The sequence below is a fragment of the Notamacropus eugenii genome, chromosome 4, assembly GCF_028372415.1.
Source record: "Notamacropus eugenii isolate mMacEug1 chromosome 4, mMacEug1.pri_v2, whole genome shotgun sequence".
Classification (NCBI taxonomy): Eukaryota; Metazoa; Chordata; class Mammalia; order Diprotodontia; family Macropodidae; genus Notamacropus; species Notamacropus eugenii.
In genome coordinates, this window is record NC_092875.1 from 267972297 (window position 1) to 267986258 (window position 13962).

Here is a 13962-nt window from a genome sequence, read left to right on the forward strand (position 1 = left end):
ATCTTTTACCTCCATTTAGGCTCTACCCGTTCTTTCTCTAGAGATGGACATCATTTTTTCAACATAAGTTTTAAAGAATTTTCTTATATCATTGTATTGCTGAGAATACCTAAGTTATTCATAGTAGGTCATCATACAATATTGCTGTTACTCTGTACTGGTTCTGCTGATTTCACATTGTGTCAGTTCATGTAAATTTTTTCATATTTCCCTGAGAGATTCCTGCTCATCTCTTCTTAAAGTACAATAATATTCCATCACAATCATACAAAACTTGTTCAGCTATTCCCTCAACTTCTGATTCTTTGCCACCACTGAAAGAGATGCTATAAATGTTTTTGTACACATAAGTCCCTTTCATTTTTGTTTTTTATTTCCGTGAAATACAGACTTGATAGTTTTATTGCTTGGTCAAAGGGTATGCATGGTTTAAACATAGTTCCAAATTGCTTTCTAGATTGGTTGAATTTGTATACAACTTCACCAATAGTGCATTACTGTTTTAATTTTCCTACATTTCCTCCAACATTTGTTATTTTTCTTTTGTTTCCTAGTAGCCAATCTGACAGGTGGGAGGTGGTAGCTCAAAGTTGTTTTAATTTGCATTTCTCTCATTAATATTGATTTAGAGAATTTTTATAATTATATATAGCTTTGATTATTCTGTCTGAAAACTGCCTGTTCATATCCTTTGATATCAATAAAGCAATAGTTCTTATTTCTATAAATTTGATTCTATTTTCTATGTTTGAGAAATGATGTCTTTATCAGAGAAACTTACTGCAATTTTTTTCATAGTAAAGATTACCAACTATGTATTTCCCTTTATCCTATTCTCCCCTGTTTATACTTCCTTTCTCCTTTTACTCTGCCCATTCTCAAAAAATGTTTTTCTGAAGTCTATTTTATCAGTAAGCACACCAAAATAGCAACAGGGGTTGGTAGCACAGGTTCTTACATCTACGTTCATAAAAGGAAAGCAATTTTCAAGGGGTTAACAACCACTTTAATCAAGTACATGTATCACCCTTTAACCAAGTACATACATCATTCAGTTAATTCAGTGAGTCCACCCCTTGAATTTCAAAGAAAATACAGAGAAGTCAAAAGATCGACAGACATGACTTCCTCTGCCTGAATTCAACAGACAATTGGACCCTACCATTTGACCATAGTTACCAGAGAGGGAAGCACAACATCTGGGTTCTCAAAGCCAGGGAGCTCCTTTGGTGGCTTCCCAGACACCTCATCTGGCCAAACAAACACTTTCAGTCAGTAAGCCTAAAAGTAATCAACAGACCTGGCTTCCTTGGCCTGACCATAATTCAAGAGACAGGTACAACTGTCTGACCATACTAGAGAGGGAAGCACAATAACTGGGTTCTCAAAATTGGGGGCTCCTTAGTGGCTTCTCAGAGTCCTCATCTGGCATTCAAACTTCTTGCAAAAACTAAGCCTCCAAGGTAAAACCTCACCCTCAGAGTATTCATACCTTTTTTAGAGCCAAGGGGCATCCCAACTCTTGAGAACCAGTGCCTCATTAACAAAAGCTCCAGGTGTTCCTACAAATCTTCCCTAATCAAACTCTCCCTTAATGGGCAAGCCCATTAATAGGTGGAGAAAATCTTTAATCACATTAACAGTACAAATACATATACTATTTCTAGTTAAAGAAACTTTTGTTTCTGTACTTTACTCCTAGTAAAGACTCTTGATTGATAAAACAAGATTCAATCAGGCACTTGGTTATACTAAAACAAAAACAACAAAAGATCCTAATTTTACTTGCCATTAAATTTATATCCCCTAAACTGTTCACCTTTCTACCAGTCTCCCCATCCCCTTCCCTTTCTACTTTCCTCTGTGAAAAGATAGATTTCTCCACCCAACTGAATGACTGAATGTATATATTATTCCCTCTTTGAGCCATTTCTGATGAGAGTGTGGTTCATATGCTCTCCTCCTCACTTCCTATAGTTTCACCTGCACTGTAAAATCTCTTTCAGGCCTCTTCGTGCCAGATAATTTACCCCATTCTACCACTTCCTTTCCCCTTATCCCAAGGCATTCCTCTTTCCCTTGATTTTATTTTTTTTTAAATAATCATACCATCATGTTCAACTTACACCTATGTTTTATGTCTGCATATACTTCTTCTAATTGCCCTAATAGTCAGAAAGTTTTTAGGAGTTATATATATCATTTTCCCATGCAGTATTATAAACAGTTTAGCCTTACCAAGTCCCTTATGATATCACTTTCCTTTTTACCTTTTTTGTACTTATTTTGTATCTTGTCTTTGAAAGTCAAATTTTCTAATCAGTTCTGGTCTTTTCATCAAAGATTGCTTGAAAGTCCCCTAATTCATTGAATGTTTATTTTTCTACCTGAAGGATTATATTCAGTTCTGATAGGTAGGTGATTCATGCGTGCAATCATCATTCATCTGCCCTGTAGAATATTGTATTCCAAGCTGCCTGATTCTTCAATGTAGAAGCTACCTTGTGTTATCCTGACTATGACTTCCTGATATTTGAAATGATTCTTTCTGGCTGCTTGCCATATTTTCTCATTACCTGGAAGTTGTGGAATTTGGCTATAATATTCCTGAGAGTTTTCATCTGGGGATCCCTTTCAGGAGTTGATCAGTAAATTCTTTCTATTTTCTTCTTTAGCTCTAGAATACCAAGGCAGTTTTCCTTAATAACTTCTTGAAAGATAATGTTTAAGCTCTTGTCCTGATCAGGACTTTCAGGAAGTCCAGTAATTCTGAAATTCTCTTTCCTGGATCTACCTTCTAGGTTACTTGTTTAGCTAATGGCATTCACATTTTCTTCTTTTTTTATGCATTTGATTTTGTTTGATTGCTTCTTGATGTCTCATAAAGTTATTAGCTTCCACTCGCCCAATTCTAACTTTTAAGGAGCTAATTTCTTGAGTGAATTCTTGTAACTCCTTTTCCAATTGGCCAATTTGACTCTTTAAGGAATTTTCTGAAGTGAATTTTTTATATATCATTTTTCCACTTAGTCAATTCTGTCTTTCAAAGTATTCTTTACTTCATTAAATTTTTGTGCCTCTTTTACTATTTGACCTATTCTGTTTTTTTAGTATTATTTTCTTCAGTATTTTATGTGTTTGTGCCTTCTTTAACAAAATGACTCTTTTTTCATGATTTTCTTGCATCGTTCTCATTTCTCTTTTCAACTTTTCAGATTTTTCTTTGAGGCTTTAGATGTAAGAATGTATACTTCGTTTTATTTTTTCTGAGGGTGTGTTTGATTTTCCTTGTCACCAGAGTAAATTTGTATAGTCATGATTTTTTCTGTCATTTGCTCATTTTCCAGCCTATTGCTTGACTTTTAATGGTGGGCCTCCATTTCCCAAATAGAGAGGGCACTGCCCTGAGCTTTAGATTTTTTGTGTAATTGTTTTCAAAGGTATGTCTGGGGACTTGTAAGTTTTTGTCTTTTCTAAGCTAGTATGATGTTGGGAGAGATGTGTTTACTACTCCCTCTGCTGTGCACTGGTTTGTAAATGACCACAAGCACTCTTTTCAATCCTAGAAAAGTGACCAGAGTCTCTGTTCTGCTGTGGTCACATGCTGTGCTAGTACAACCTAGATCCAGGTACTGGCAACAAAACAGAATTGAACCTCTTGTGCTAGCAAAGGAACCCCTGTAAATCTCCTTTTGACCCATTGTCCAATACCCTTACCATATGTGGGCTGAGAGGTCTAGAAACTGCCACTGCTGTCAGTGATTCAGTCACCCTGAGGCCTGCTCCTAGTTTGCCAGGACTGGGTCTGAGCTGGCACAGCCTGCTCAGAACTGTCCTCTTCTCTCCTATCTCCTCTCTCACCTTGGTGCACCTTCCTTTCTTCAGCTGGAAAATTGTTTCATTCCATCTTTTTGTGGGTTCTGCCATTCTAGAATTCATTCAGTCATTATTTTAAGGTATTTGGAAGGGTTTGGGGGAGAGCTCCAATGAGTCCCTGCCTTTGCTCTACCACCTTAACTCTGCCTCATTATATACACCTGTCAATGTCCTTTATTTCAAATTAAGGTTATTCAATTTGGCATTTTTTTTCTTTGTGCTCATACCAACAACTAGTTTCTTGCAAAATGTTTTGTCTGTACAACAAACAAAAGTACTATAAATAAAACCACATAATGAAACAGTAAGGCCAATAAGTCAATAAATTATGCTTGTCACTTCCTCTGACTTGTTCCTTCTATTACCTTTTGGGGATTGTTCTCAGATAATCTATTCCCCCATGGTGGTGCAGAGGCTAAAAAGAGTCAGGAAAACAAACCTCCACTAAACAAGATGTAAAATAAAGGCAAGTAAAATGCCTCAATTACTTTGGATTTAATCGCTCAATTCCATAAAAACATTACTATAAAATTCAATTATATTATATTATGCCAATAATGAATTATGTTTAAGTATTTCTTCAGTGCTATGATAAGAATTTTGCCTGTCCCTATATTACCACTTACTTCATGTAACCTCCACCTCATTTCCCAAAGACTAAATATTTTATTTTCAATGAATACATTTATTTCTATACACAAATACATATATATGTATATATATATGTATATATATATATTATCAATTTTATTCTTTCCTTACCAAATATATATAGTTGCTCTTTAATTTGGAAAGGGATAAATACCCATGATAGAAATATTGCAAATATTATGTCATTTTATCCTCACAACAACTGTGCTGGGGTAGGTGCTATTATCCTCATTTTATAGTTGAGGATACTGATACTGAGGGAGGTGACTATCCCACAATAATTAATCCCACAACCATTAAGTACATGAGGCTGGATTTGGATTTAGGTGTTCCTGATTCCAGGACCAGCATTGTATCCGCTGCATCACACAACTCCCAAAGGGGTTGTTGCATTGGGGGAAGAAACGTGTTTTCATCAGTATAGAGAATACTTTAGTGAAGAAACTCCCCATATTAATACAGATTGGCTCCTCTCCCATGTATGGTCTTAGAGTTGCTGCCTTAGAGCACTGAAAAGTTAAAGGACTTCTCCAGGGTAAAAAAAGCACCATGAATCAGAAGAAGGACTGGAAGCCAGGTTTTCCTGGCTTCAAGGTCAGCTATCTGTACTTTATGTCATGTTAGTTTTCTGCTTTAATTTGATATTTATTTAACTACTTGCCAAAATCTCAATCTATGAAGCTATTACATTTTTTATAAACTCGTTTGCTGAAACTAAATTGATTTTTATTGCAGGGTTTTACCATGGACAATGACATCTAGACTGATTCTTTATTAGTCTTCAGCCACTCTTAATTCCAGACAAACTGATACACTTTCTACTCCTTCTGACTGACGTTTCATTTCTCAGCCCTCTGCTTTTGAAAAGTTTGTTCCCCATGCGTAGAATGTTCTTTTTCTTTACCTCTACCTCTTGAAATCCATAGCCTCCTTCAAGGCTCAAGTCATGTATTACCTCCTTCAAGATACCTTTCCTGACCACTTCTTCTCCACAATTGTTAGCAATTCATACCTCAAACTGCTTTAAATTTACTTTGTATATATTTTATATTCATTCATCTTAATGTATGTTAAGATGTATCCCTCCATTAGAATATCAGTTCATTGAGGGCTGGGGCTATTTTCAATTTAATCTTTGTTTTCTCATTGCCTAGTATAGTGTCTGGTACACAGTAATTGCTTAGTAAGTGTTTGATTATTTGAATTGAATTTTATTTCCTAGATGATGTCAATTATTGGCATAGCATGTTAAAATATTCACTTTACAATTACATCAATCCAATATTTTTGTTTCTTTTTTTCTAACTTTTTTCCTGAATTATAGGGCTTTCTAGCATCCACAAAGAGCTGGAAGAAATTTATAATGGTACAAGTGAACATCTGTTGTATTGGAACTTTCATCACATGTGCCACAAGACAGTCTCTTGAACTACTTCCAGATATTTAAAGAAAGGATTAATTGAATTCCTTTGGAAATAGGCTTGCAATTGATTGAATGTCTGTGTGACTATGGAAGAAGCTTCATTTAGGTGAAAGATATTTTGGGAATGAGATGAATCAGTTTCAATTCACATCAGATGGGTGTGGCATCAAGTTCAATTTCATGCAATATTCACCATTTTAAAAAGGCATAGGAACTATCTCAAAGAACTAGATTGTAATTATTACTTAGTAATCCTTTGTGACCTTGGAAAACATGCAATAGTATTACCACCACCACTCCCCAAAACAAGTGGGGTATGTGTGTGTGTGTGTGTGTGTGTGTGTGTGTGTGTGTGTGTGTATAGGTGTGTATAGGTTGGTTAGATTTTTTTTTAATTGACATATTTGCAGGGTCTTCATCCCATAAAGAGTCTGTGGCTGAGATAAAAATAGAGCCCTCATCTGTTGACTCCCAGGGCAGTGCTCTATCTGCTACCCTCCATTATGAGAACTCCATTTTTGGAGACTAGTAATTTTCTCCATCATTAGCACTTCCTACACTTTGTTGATCCATCTGTTAAATCTGCATGCCAGTGGGGGAAAGAATAGGCCTTTCCATAGTAATATGTTTTTAAAAATAAAAAGAATTTTAAGTCATGGATGAAATTTTCTTTTCTTGAGATTGCTATAGTAACAACAATTTAAGGACTTTTAATCAAAATCCCATATTAAGGATTCCTATGAAACAGGTAGAGTTTAAAGAACAACAACAACAAAACCTTAGTTTTGTGTTGTGCAGACTGTTTTCAATGAAACACTAAGGGATTACTCCAACATTAAATTTTGAAAAAAATACTTCAAGAGGCTTAATTTGGACTATTTCAAATACTTAAAAGAATTAAAACATTATTAATATCACATAATTAAAATAAAACAGAAATGGATTTTTAATTTTGTCTTAAGGTTGCTGCCTAGACTGTGGACTCTTGTCTTATTCACATAAATATTTACATAGATGAGAAAATAGATATGAATCTGATGGCTTATGGCAACTTCTCTGTTGTCCTTTATTTGCCTAAGCAAATCATCTGTGATCATTTTCATTCTTTTGCTTCTTCTCCCTAATATTCCTTTATTTTGTATTTCAAAATTTTATCTGTGAGGTCCTATAAAATGACCTTGTGTCCTTATTTCATACCAGATCAAGTCCATCACCTTTACCCAACTTCATTCTCCAAATTGCCATTAATCCAATTTTATATATCTTTCTCAGTTAACAACTTGTGGATTGAAGAGGTATGGTAATTCTAAGATCATTACCAATGAGGTATTATTCAAAATCATAGAATGAATAGTTGCTAAATGCTAATAAAAGAAACATGATTACTTCAAAATCAACATAATCATTTCTTATGGAATGACAGTATGCCATTACATTCATATATCACAGTTGTTCACCTATTCCTCAAATGATGGGTATCCACTCAATTTCCACTTCTTTGCATTAACAAAAAGAACCGCTTATAAACATTTCTGTTGAGATTCTAGTGATCCTAAAATATTAGATTTTGGAGGACTTACAGAGGAATTAGACATGGCAGCAAAGAGAACAAGGAGGGGGAAAAGTAGTAAATATAGTTGTAAAGACATTAGAAAGACTTTATTTCATGTGACCCAAGAAAGACAAGGATAGAAAGAAATGGGAACAAATTTCGAACTTTATTGATCAAAAAAATGACCAAGAGAATTTTAACACCTAATAACCTAAATGCCTGCTCTCTTACTTATAGAATATCCTTATGAGCTCTAGCTAAATACCATATTCAATTCTGAACCATATCTGTCCTATTTCATAACTGACTGAAAGATATTGCTCATTGTTTGTTAATTATGAAAAAAGCATCTATTTTGGCAGATCCAAAGATCACTTTTTGTTGCTCTTGTTCAGTTGTTTCAATGGTATTTGATGGTTTGTGAGCTAATTTGGGAGTTTTAGCAAAGGCATTGGTATGGGTTGGCATTTCCTTCCAGCTGTTTTCATTGTTGAGGGAACTGAAGTAAACAGTGTCACAGAGCTAGTAAGTGTCTGAGGCCGGATTTGAACTCAGGAAGATGAGTCTTCCTGACTCCAGGCCTGATGTTCTATCCTCTTATATGTATCACCAAGGCAATATCACAGCACCAAGGGCAACTATGAATATGCTGATATAGTTCTGAATTGCAAAGTATAACAGATACTCCATTTAGAAGGCAGAAGAAAAACATTTATTCCCATACCAGAAAGCTAAATTCTAACACCAAAAAGCCAAACCTATCATAGTAACCAAGAAGTCAATACACATTAGCACTGCAAGGAATGAAGCCATTCCCAAACCTTTACCTTCCCTAAACTCCCTCCCCCGTTGGGCCTTCCCACAAGCAAACACTTACAAGACAAGTTTTGTCTGCCTTTAACTGCTCTCACCAACTTCCTCCCAGTTCTGCTCCATGCTTCTTGTTCCACTTGTTCAGCAAGCTCCTCCCACCACATGTGACTTAGGCTTCCATGTGATTTAAGTAGGTCACATGGGAAAGATATTCCCTTTTAAATTATCATTACTTCTGGCCCCAAGATCTTTCATATTCATTACATACTTTTGTGGGGCAACTGGTATCAACAGAACTGTATCAGAAAAAATAGGAAATAACATATAAAACAATATCTTGGGCAACTGTGTCAACAGAACTGTACAACAATATAACAGGGATCACACAAAATTATTACCAAAAGCAATATCTCAGGGTGGAACTTGAGTGCAAGCACCCCATCATTCCCCCCTCAAACAAATAAGGCCTAAAATCTTGGGGTTAGGGGTGAAAGTGTCTTCTTCTATAACTACTTCATGCTGAAATGTAATGTAGAGCAGCCCCACCCCAACTGGTCCATGTCAAGAGTTCAGTTCTTTAGCTGGCATCTGGAGCTTCATCAACACCAGGTTCATTGGTTATACATCACAGTCATGGACAGGGAGTGGCATCCAGCTTAAGCATCAGACATCTGCAAGTGGAGGATAATAAACCTGCAGGAAACAAATCTAGCAAAAAGTGTATAACAGACAAAAACACAAAAAGAAACAGACACAATAACCAGAGGAAGGGTAGATATAGGGTCAGTCATGCTTCTGGAATCTATGAACCCACTATCATAGCCTCATTCATATTTAAGTTAAGGGTATAATTTGGTAATTATCTTCTCCTGAATAAATAATGTTAATGGAATTATCTTTCCCATGTGCTATAATTTCCACAGCCTTTAGAATATCATCTGGCTTCAGTTTTATCCATACTTTAGCTCCAATTTTATTCTATCAGTAGAAACCAACTCTTCAGTTCCTCTGCTAGTTATTTCAGAAGGATCGGTTTTCACAAGGGGTACTGTTTCACAAGGAATAATAATCACTTGAACTAGTCTATCATTTTTACAAAACTGTATGGGTTCTTCACCTAAATTTTAGAATGTCACAATAAACTCTCCCTGATATCAGAATCTATCACTCTATCCAGTATATGTTTTCTTTGAGCTGCTAATCCAGATTTAGGTAATATATATATCCATAATGATTTTCAGGGATTCTCATACATATTCCAGTAGAGGTTTTTATTATTTTTTTTTCTATCCAATCAAAATCCATCCTATCCTGCTGACCCAGGTGTCCTTGGATATAGTTCTGGAACATCTGACCTCACAGCCCAATACTCAACATTTGGGATCTTATGCGTTCGTTGTTTTCTAATTTGCAGACTGGGGTCATCATTCTGGCTAGAGGTATACTTCCTCCTAATGGTCTATTGAAATTATGTAAAGTATTGAACAAATTATCTTTCCAGTGTTGAAAAGAATTATTAGAACTTAACTTACTTAAGTGTTCTTTTTCTCTAACAAATTCATTTTTTCAATTAATCCAGATTTTTTTTTGATAATATGGAATATGACATGTCCATTCTATATTGTTTAATACACAATACCTCTCCAATTCATTATCTTTGAAATGTGATCAATTGCCACTTTGAATCTGCATTGGGATTCCATGATAGAGACTTATGATATCTAGAGTTTTACAAATGTCTTTTCTGGGTCACATTCTTATAGAAACAAGCCACTGGTACACTTGAATAGGTGTCAACAAAAGTACACATAAATTTGCAATACTTTATCTTGGGGTAGTGGTTCAATATAATCTATTTGCCAGATTTGAGCTGTTACTTTTCCTCTTGCTATCTCTCTAGTTATTACCCAAGGAGCAGTTCATTACTTTTCCATTTGACATATATAATATTCCTCTGCTACTTGTTTTAACAGTGAATGAGACATACCAATATCTCAGTCTTGTGCCCACTATTGTGTAGCCTGGACCCCTATATGACTGGCCATTTGATAGACCTATTTTGCTAATACTGAATCATCAGTTGGTGTGAGAGTAGGGACAATATGTTGAGTAGCAATCTTTGCTAGTTGATCAGCACATGCATTATATTCACATTCTGACATGGTAAGTGCTATGTGAGAATCTACATGAAAAACAGACCAATTAGTAACCCAAGATATGTCCCATATGTCTTCCCAAATTTCTGCTCACACTGGTTTGTTATGAATTTCCCAATTTTAATTTTTCCACATGGGCATCCATGTAGCTAATCCATTAGCTACTGGCCATGAATCAGTGAGTATATGACACTGTCCTTGTTCTGTTTTGAAAGCTTGATGTACTGCCATAAGTTCAGTACATTGTCTACTTCCACTTACACAAGTACTTTCTAAAGTATGTCTAGTACATGGATCATAGGCTATGCTTTCCAATGTTTTTTGTGGCCCAAATATTTTGCTGTCCCGTCATTAAACCATTCATGTCTCTTTTGTTTCTCAGTTAATCCATCACATCCCTCATTCCATTTTAACAAGGTCTATACCATCTGTTTTTTTGGTTCAGGGGGTGTATCATTTCTCTCATTATCTATATTGACTATTGATTCAAGTAAAGCAGAAACTCCATTTTTGCCTGTTTTAGATCTATTTTGAATATACCATTTCTATTTAATCATACTAGCTTCTTGAACATGTCCAATTCTGTGAGAAGCTGGGGATCTTATTACCCAAGTCTTAATTGGGATTCCAGGCCTTAATATTACCTCATGGCCCAAAGTCAGTTGTTCAGTCTCTACCAAAGCCCAATATGCAGCTAACAATAGGTTTTTAAAGGAGGTATATTGAATTCCTGATGAAGAGAGTGTCCTACACCAAAATCCTAAGGGTACACTTTGGCTTTGTTGTTTTTTCCATAAACTCCAGTTTGCTTATTCATCCTCTACAGTCATTTGTCATTCCACCAGCCACTTTGCATAGGCAATAAGCCTAGAGTCAAATTGTATAACAGCCTTTGCTTCTTCAAAAGCTAGACTCTGCTCAAGTCCGCATTCAAAATTATATTTTTCCTAGAAATTTTATACAAGGGTTTCAAAATTTGTCATTGATGTGGTATGTGATGTTGCCAATATGCAAATAATCTTATAAACTTTGGGGTCTCTTTCTTTTTGGTGGGAATAGGAAAATCCAGAATCTTTTGTCAAGCTTGCAGAGAATTTCTCACAGTTCCTTATTCCATTGTATACTTCAAAATTTTACAGTTTGAGCTGGCCCTGGAATAGTTGCAGGGTTAATTCCCCACCCTTTGTTTTTCATATGCTCAATTAAAAGTTTTAAACTCTTCTCCGCTTCTTTTACATGATATCCTGGTATCATAATATCATCTATGTAGTGGTTAAGCTGTACACTATGTAGCTCTAATTCATCTAAATATTCAGCCACACTTCTACAACAAATAGTAGGGCTATGCAGATATCCTTGTGGCAAGCATGTGAAATTACATTGTCGGCAATGCCAAGTGAAAGCAAATTGGTCCCACTTTTTAGAATCCATTGGAATATTAGAGAAAGCACTGACTAAATCAATAACTGCATACCAAGTCCCATTATATTTCTGTATTCTTTCTATTAAAACAATGTTATCAGGAACAGCAGCTTTCAAGAGAGGAGTTACCATATTCAATTGTCTATAATCCACTGTCATCCTCCATGTCTCATCTGACTTTTGTACTGACCAGACAGGATTGTCCCATTGAGTGGTTGTAGGGACTAACACTCCTGCCTCAACATATTCCTTAATAGTACTGGTAATTTCATCTTGCACACCTGGCACATGATACTGCTTTAAAGTAATTACTTCAGAAGGTTCAGATAAAATGATTGGGTCCATTTTTATTTTATCCTTTAAAATTGTATTAATTCCTATCTTCCTTAGTGCCAGTTAGTTATCTCCTCGCAGGCAAATTTAAAGTCATACCTCTCAATCTATCTATTTCAATGATGTATTCAGGAATGAAGACAATTACCATAGTATATTCTTTCTTAGGTAACTGTCCAGTGTTCAGCATTAGTTTGACTCATCTGGCTGATATTTGAGTCCCTCCCAGTCCTGTGACAGTGATAGGAGTTCCATGTTTAAACTTTTCAAGGTTTCCATATATAAGGGCAGCCTCTGCCCCAGTTTCTATTAATGCCCTAGTTACATGATTTGATCGATTTTTCCAATATATAGTCAAATTGCTATGGTGTCTGTAATCCCATCTGTGTATTTCTATAATCTGAGATGGGACTTGACCAATTTCCTATTCTCTCTAAATGTGACAAACTTGGATACAAGGATTCAGGAGGACTTGTGGGGGCAGTTCTTACTTCTCTATTCCGTCTGGTATCAAGCCTCTTTTCTCAGTATATTTTGTAAAGTTTATCAGAATATCACCTATGCCTCCAAAATCTGTCCGTGTCCTGAAAAGAGCAGTAAGCAATTCTTTCCTTTTCATTGTATTCTGACTTTGAATCTGCTGGTTACTTACTCTTCTATCTCAAGGAAATTTATCTTTTCTCCAGTACCCTAAATTACTTAACTGCGAAATCTCTGAAAGAGGGTGCCTTGTTTCCTCAATTATTAGAGGCAGAACTAGGTGCTTGCAAGCAGGGAGAGCGTCTTCACTCTTACATTCCTGTAGGAAACTGATAAGAGGGTATCATAGTATGCATCTGCATTTCCAATCATTATAACAGTTTTCGTTACCTCTTTCTTTAACTTTCTTAGACATTCCCTAAGTGGATATAGGGTCTATCTCCACAAGGTCACATAGAGCCAGTAGGATACTGCCTACTGCAGCCTTCTGTAACCAAAGCTAACAGAGTGGTGGTATTATTATCTCCTTGCATATTGTAATCTCTAAAAGCTTGCTGTACAAAAGGATTCTAATACCTATAAATTTCAATAAATCCACACAATCTATCAGTCCCTTCCTCACTGCTTCTCACCATCCAAGATATTAATGATTCTCCCACCCTTTGGGTGAACCAAATCAAATATCTGTGATCTCCTGCTAAGGAAAATCCTCCATTATCTCCCTAACCACTGTGTTGCCTCCCCTGGTTATCCTGTTTCTGCCTTAGTATTGGGAGTGCTTCTGCCTGAGAAGCTTCTCCCTCTAACATTGTTTCATTTTCCAACTCTGACTTTGTTACATTTTCCTCTTACCCACTCTGCTGGCAATCGTAACTGTAGCAAATAGGCTGGATCTGTGCAAAGTTTGTATGCACACTTGTTTTGCCAGCTTTTCTCATTTTCTGAACTAAACATAAAGCTTTTTCTTCTACTACCTAAAACCCTCCAGCTTTCTCTTTTAAAAGAGAGTTTGAATTCTGAGAATTCCCATGGAAACTAGCTAACTCTTTTTCTATCTGATATTTTTTTTTCCTTCAGCAGCTCATCTCTGCTTTTACACATAATACAGTAACCTGTTAATCAAATCTAACCTCTCCTACACACTCTTGCCAGTTCTTGCCCTGGTTTTATTTCTATTCCTTCAAAACACCTTTCCAAATCTCTAGGTTCCCCCTCTTGTAACCTCAATTCTCAATTTTCACAGGATTCAGTGCTCT

At 35.9% G+C, this 13962-nt stretch overlaps 1 protein-coding gene across 1 annotated transcript in view; it reads left to right on the forward strand.

Moving 5' to 3' along the window:
• Positions 1-13962, forward strand: part of SNTG1 (syntrophin gamma 1) — a 1083450-nt gene that overhangs the window by 962054 nt on the left and 107434 nt on the right. The window lies entirely within an intron of this gene.